This window comes from Lycium ferocissimum, chromosome 5 (assembly GCF_029784015.1).
Source record: "Lycium ferocissimum isolate CSIRO_LF1 chromosome 5, AGI_CSIRO_Lferr_CH_V1, whole genome shotgun sequence".
NCBI classification, from domain to species: Eukaryota; Viridiplantae; Streptophyta; class Magnoliopsida; order Solanales; family Solanaceae; genus Lycium; species Lycium ferocissimum.
Genome location: NC_081346.1, coordinates 57,994,557 through 58,000,760, shown reverse-complemented (window position 1 = coordinate 58,000,760; position 6,204 = coordinate 57,994,557). Strand labels below are relative to the sequence as shown.

Genomic DNA, 6,204 nt, shown 5'->3' with positions numbered 1-6,204 from the left:
GCCAATCGAAGCGGAAGGGTCAACCCTTAAACAAACCACCTCACCCTCTCTGTCTCAGTGGGGAGCAACAACACAAAGATAACGGGCCAAAGCATAAAATTGAGACTCATACTCCGCAACAGATAACCCTCTCTCCTGCAGGGCAGAGAACTCATCTCTCCTCCTGTCTCTCATGATACGAGGAACATACTTCTCTAGGAAGACCTAATAGAATCGAGTACATGTCAAAGGAGGTGACTTTTGACACCTAATTTTTGACCTCCCATAATTTATTTTAATTTCTCAGAGTCCTTGGATAACAAATAAAGCAAACCAGGCATCTTAAAGAGTTTAAATAATTTTATAAAATTACTCAAGTCAATATTATACTCCTTCAAATTGATAAAGAGATCTTTATGGCATTATAAATTATTTAGAAATTAATTGGTATTTATGGTATTCATGAAATATTTTGTTAGGATTAACCAAAGGCAAAACAGTTTTTGAATAACTATTCACTTAATCGCTAAATTGTCAAAAAGACAAATTAACTATTTCCTTTAAATCCAAGGAACTTGAGTAATTAAGAGAATTGACCATTTGCCCTTCAACCTTTAATTCTGTGTGTTTGCATAATTGTTTGAAATAAAATAAAACTGTTTTAGTGCATTAGATTAATTAATCAATTAGAGGGTCATTATTGCAAAATTGGTTTTTATTACTAATTGTTTACATTATGGCCACAATCGAATTGACCAATTCATGGTTTAAGACAATTAGGGTCGTTTTTGCAAAGTTAGACTTTGAGTGGCCTTAATTGAAATGACCAAATCCATTGGCAAAGCAATTGAGGTCATTAGTGCAAATCTAGCTTTAATTGGTTAATTAGGATAAATGAGGTCACAATTGAAATAATTAATTGGATTGAGATTAACTGAGGACATTATTGCAATTAGTTAACACAAAGGTCATAATTGCAGCACTCATTTAGATTTAAAACCAATCGAGGCTATACTTGCAAATCAAGGTTGTTTAAATAATTAGACGTGTTTTAAAATTAATTAAAAATACGAATCATGCCCTAATTTCTATAATGTGATCAATAATCGATACTTTAGCATTTTTATCTACCCATTTTGCCCCTCGTACACGTATTTACACCTAGTATACGCAAATATACGTGTGTGATATACGTTTATAGGCCTCCTCCCATTCTTTTAAATTATGGACCAGGTCCAGTCCAAACATGGATTGACCCGTCCCAAAATGCGCAGAACAAGAAGGGTAATACCCCCCTCTGATTCTCATTTCATACCAAACAAACCTTATACCACCCTCTCTCTCCTCTCACCCTTTCCCCTTTAGGAAACCCTAGCCGCCGCCTTATACCCCTCTTCTCTTTCATCCCAAAAATGGCAACGGCACAGAGATGCGTTTGCGCAGTCTCGTACCATCTATTTCAAGCTAACAATTAATGCTTCAACATTTTTTCACTCAAAACCGTCCAAACGCGGTATTAGTCTTCATTTCTTTTGCTTTTCTTCTTTATTTTTCAAATCAAAATGGGGATTTCTGTATTTTGTTGTTATATTGTATTCATTAAAGCTTAATTTTCATTCGTTCTCTAAGGTTGGATTCGGATCGACCCAGAATGGGTCATATCTGACCGTATATGTGTGATGCCTTTAGATCTTGGTCGTTAATTTGATGCCTTGAGTGTTTGCACTTGAAAACCCAGTTTGCACCACATCGAAATTTTTAGGTCTTTTGATAGTTTTGGGGTTCTATAAATAGAACTCCAACCCTCTCTATTAAAAGGAGAGAGAAGAAAGGGGGGAAAATAAGAAAAAAAGTTTTGAACACACGCAGCTTGAATTTTGAGTGAATAACTCAAAAATTTGAGCTCTCAGTTTAAAATTTTCAAGACTTAACTGTTAAAGTAGAGTCTATTTAGTCCAAATATTTATTTAGTTACTTGTTTTCTTGTATTGTGGGGCTGGGTCTTGAGATTGGAAGCACAAGGTTTCCAAATTCATTCTTGACAAGGGTTGTACATAAAAAAGGTAACATTTTATCTTGTCTTTGCTCTTTTAGTTCATGTTTTTACTTAGTTGTGATGTAGTATGCCCTGTTAGTTAGTAATTAGTTTAAATGATTAGCTGCTTAAGCATGATTATTGTCCTGGCATGTGTTTGAGTTTGTGGGAGAATAGCATAACTTATTTTGGACAGTATGCTTGAAGGAGGCTTGTTTTAGTTATTTAGATAATCAATGTAGTGCCACATGATTGCTTCAGTGCTAACTTGGGGTTGTATAAACTGTTAATGAGGATGTTTTAGACCTAACTATCTCTCTTTTATGTTGCTTGAATCATGGTTTAACTACCTAATGTGAGCAATGCTTAACTGTGAGAATCAATATAAGTGATGTGAGTGACCTCTGGGGATACTATCTAGTTCTGTTGGAACCCTTTAATCATTAATGCTTAGACTACAAGACCTTATTAGCTTAAGATAGGTGAAACTGAGTTAACTCATTTGAATTAATTTGGAAGATTTATTGGTTTATTGGTTCAAGTACACTGATTTGGGAATTCTAAACCTACTGCTGATCTAAAGATGCTTGTTCTTTTATCATGTTGATTGAATAGGTCATGGCTAGACCAAGTAGAGAGTTATAATTGATCCAAAATAGGGCTTAATGGGTCTAAACATGCTTATGTCAGTCTTAAGATGTGATCAAGGGGCTAAAATGTAATTAAATGGGGCCTGATTGCTTTAAGTGAGTGTAGACTTGTCTAAATGTGCCTAAGTCTGATGGATCCCCTTTGAAATGAATTAAAAGATTGGTCCTGATGTAATCTGGTTAGTGCGTTAGCATAATGTCCCTATGAAATCAAATAGAGTTAAAACAGGAAGATAGGGAGGTTCTCAAGCTAAACTAATTAGGGTTAATCTCAAATAATGCCTGTTTGTTAAATGCCTATGTGTAAGAAATATTTCAGTGTTGAAAAAATGAAAACCTATATGCTATATCCATGCTTGAATTACTTGAGTCCTTGATCTGAATTCTGATAGTCTATTGATATGGATGTAGTGTCATCATTTAGTTATTTCTGCTTGCTTGCACCTCTGATAATATTGTTTGTATGTTTAGTTATCATTGCATGACTATTTAGTTGATATATACCTTTGTGATTTAGTGGAATAAGATTTATGATATGGTTTGGCCGGTTGAATGCTCAAAACAGCCTGTGATGGCTTTGAGAAACTAAAGTGATCTAAGGAACAATGTGATAACACTTTGACTCATTCTGTGTATCTATGGGAACTCAATTAGGTCTTAGTGATGAAAATGATCCTTACCTGTGCTAAAATGATCCTGGCTGCTTGTAAACCTTTGCATTTGCACTTTTTTGAACACTTAGTTACAAACAGCTTAAAAACAGAGTTCTTATGATCACTAGGGACTAAGAGTAAGCCAAAGCCACATGACTTGGATGAGTCTTTTTTAGAAAGGTGCTCTAGAGAGAGGGTTAAGGGAGACCCAAGCAACTGCTTGATTCATAACACCTTCCCTCCACATAAAGGGCACCATGGCACTTTCATGGTCTATGGGGGCATGCTTGCTGCATAAGACCCACATGGTGATCATATGATCTCAAAAGCACGGAACTGGAATCAGAGATGTATTAATGAATAAGTAAGAAGTTTAAGTGCACAATGTGTTTAAGTCAGGCATAAAATAGGGATTTAAAAGAAGTTTGAAAATTTGAATATTGAGTGCTGAACCATTAAGGATCTTTGGAGTCATATGATTCTTTTGTTGTTAGCATTCTGTTAGAGGAGCACGCTTGTCTTTCTTTACATCCTCTCCATCTTTCCTGGGCTTGCATTTACAATATGAGTCTTGCAGATTCTTGTCATATATTGCTATCACTAGACAAACTTAACTGAATTTTAAAGGGATGATCCTGTATCATTTTCATGTACTCAGTCTTACCTGCACTTGATTTTGCTTGTGCTGCTATTGGTTTTTGTCTGCAATAGCTTTGCTCTACATGGTACCTCACCCTGCATACAATCATTTGGACTAGAAGAATCCTGATTTTGTCTTCTTAGTTATGCCCATGCCATGTCTACTTAAATCACAAATGTCTCTCTGCATACCATTATATTTTGCATATGGTCATTCAGACTCAACCATGGTTCAGCCTATGTATATGCTTGCTTGATTGTGCATAAGTCCTATACATTTCCTCTATACTGTTGTCATTGTGTGAGTCATCCTGTATCATCTTTATGTGCCAAGACCTGCAATTTGTTTTGTTTAAGTCATATATGTGTGCTTGAGTTGCAACTGCTTTCTCCACAAATTACAATGTCTTGCCTATGATGATGTATACACAGAAGGGCTTTGGTTTTGTATCTATAATACCAATTTGCATTTCCATGGATACCCTGTCTTGTATGCCCCATTTCCTGACTAGCCTGTTACTGCTTCTTTAGAACTTGCCATTGCATAATCTGTTTTTGGAAATACTTTGAGGAAATACTTGTTCTGTCCACATTGGCATTACTTAGAATTTATGAGATTATCCCATTTGTCTAAATAGAACCTGCAGTCATGTAAAAGTGTTACAATCTGAGCATTAATGTTAATATATGGCTATATAACCTTATTTGGTTGGGTACTTGTTTAATTAATCCATATCTGAGCATAATCCCTATAGAAAATTAGGAATTAGTTATAATATAAAGGGAAAGAGTTTGGTCCATCATATTGAAAAGTGAGCTCCGGGACCTGCCTAAAAGCTGAACATACATACGATGCACATTAGGCTGCCAGAAAAAGGAAGGTATTCATTAGGTATATACTTGATATACACTAGATATACGCTTTGATTGGATTTCTGTTTGAAAGAAAGATGGGCCTAGCCCAATAAGAATAGCAGACCGCTTCAAAAATCCAGAAATAATAAGGCTTTGAATATGGCTTACTTTATTACTAGGGCCCAATATGGTATATTTGTGTGTACACTGTTTCTATTTTATGATTTGTATCTGCGTATATGTATGTATGTATTGCATATGTATAATTATGCATGTGATAAGTTTAGTAAATAAAAACTAACCGAGTCCCGTTTCTTTTTCCTCCTCCTCTACTGCGTGGCCATTCGGTTCAGGTCCGGCCTTGGGCCAAAGGCCCAACAGGCAAAATTCTTTCAAAAATGCATATCGAGTCCGAAGAGAAATGGAAGCTAACATAAATGCAAAGAAGGCCCAGCCATGGGTGAAAATGGCCAACTAGGGGCTTGGTAAGCCCCTAGCCTTCCATTCTCCTTATTTATTTATTTATGATTTCTTGGTACGATTTGGTTGTAGTTGTGTATTTGTATGAACTTGTAAGAAACTCATAAATTATATTGGAATCTTTATTGTTTGAACTAGCAGTCTTAAGACAACAGTGCTTACGCCGTTTAGTAAACTTTAGGTCCCCAACACGAGTTCTCTTTTCAAAACCCGCTTAATATAAATAAAATTTTGAAGACAAAAATGGGAGAAAACTATTCATTAGTGCCAATTTTGAAAACATACGAGTACAAACAGATAAAAAATCTTTCAAAACTGTGACATGGCCAAGAAATAAACCCAACCAGATTTTAAGGCTAATATGCTAGGTGTTGGATTTTAAAACAAAACATTTTGGGCCAAGCGAAAAATAATCAAGAAAAACTCATGAATTTTGGGCCAAATTTATGGGCCGTGTATTAACAGTAAAAGGGGAAATGCTTTGGGCCAAGCCCAACTGAGTTTTAAACTATAAATAACTGGGCTGAGCCCAGAAAGAATAGGATCCGTTTTAGTTGTATAATTTTCTTTTGAAAAATTTAAACAAGTCCGCTTGGCCCATTGAAATCAGATAATCCCGCCATTTCATAATCACAAGTATTTGTAAATAACTGCGCCTTTGTAAATGAAGTCTCATAAGGTGTTCTAAAACGTATTAAACGGATTGATCCGAGCCATATATGAGTTAAGCATGAACAAAACATACTTACATTTCTCACTTGAAGTATAAACAATTCTTCACATCTTTTATAACAAATACTATCCGTATATATAAAAGGAAATTATTTATATCCAGATATTATAAATCCGAACCGAAATACCCTATATATATAAAGGGAATACATTCAATTCATAAATGATATGCAAATGACAG

The 6,204-nt window shown here is 35.3% G+C and overlaps 1 long non-coding RNA gene across 1 annotated transcript; it reads left to right on the top strand.

Annotated features, from left to right (window-relative positions):
• Positions 1-1,302: 1,302 nt before the first annotated feature.
• LOC132056945 (uncharacterized) lies at positions 1,303-5,425 on the top strand. Its single transcript, XR_009415039.1, has 2 exons — positions 1,303-1,492; positions 5,165-5,425. It is a non-coding gene; the product is annotated as an uncharacterized LOC132056945 (long non-coding RNA).
• Positions 5,426-6,204: the final 779 nt, after the last annotated feature.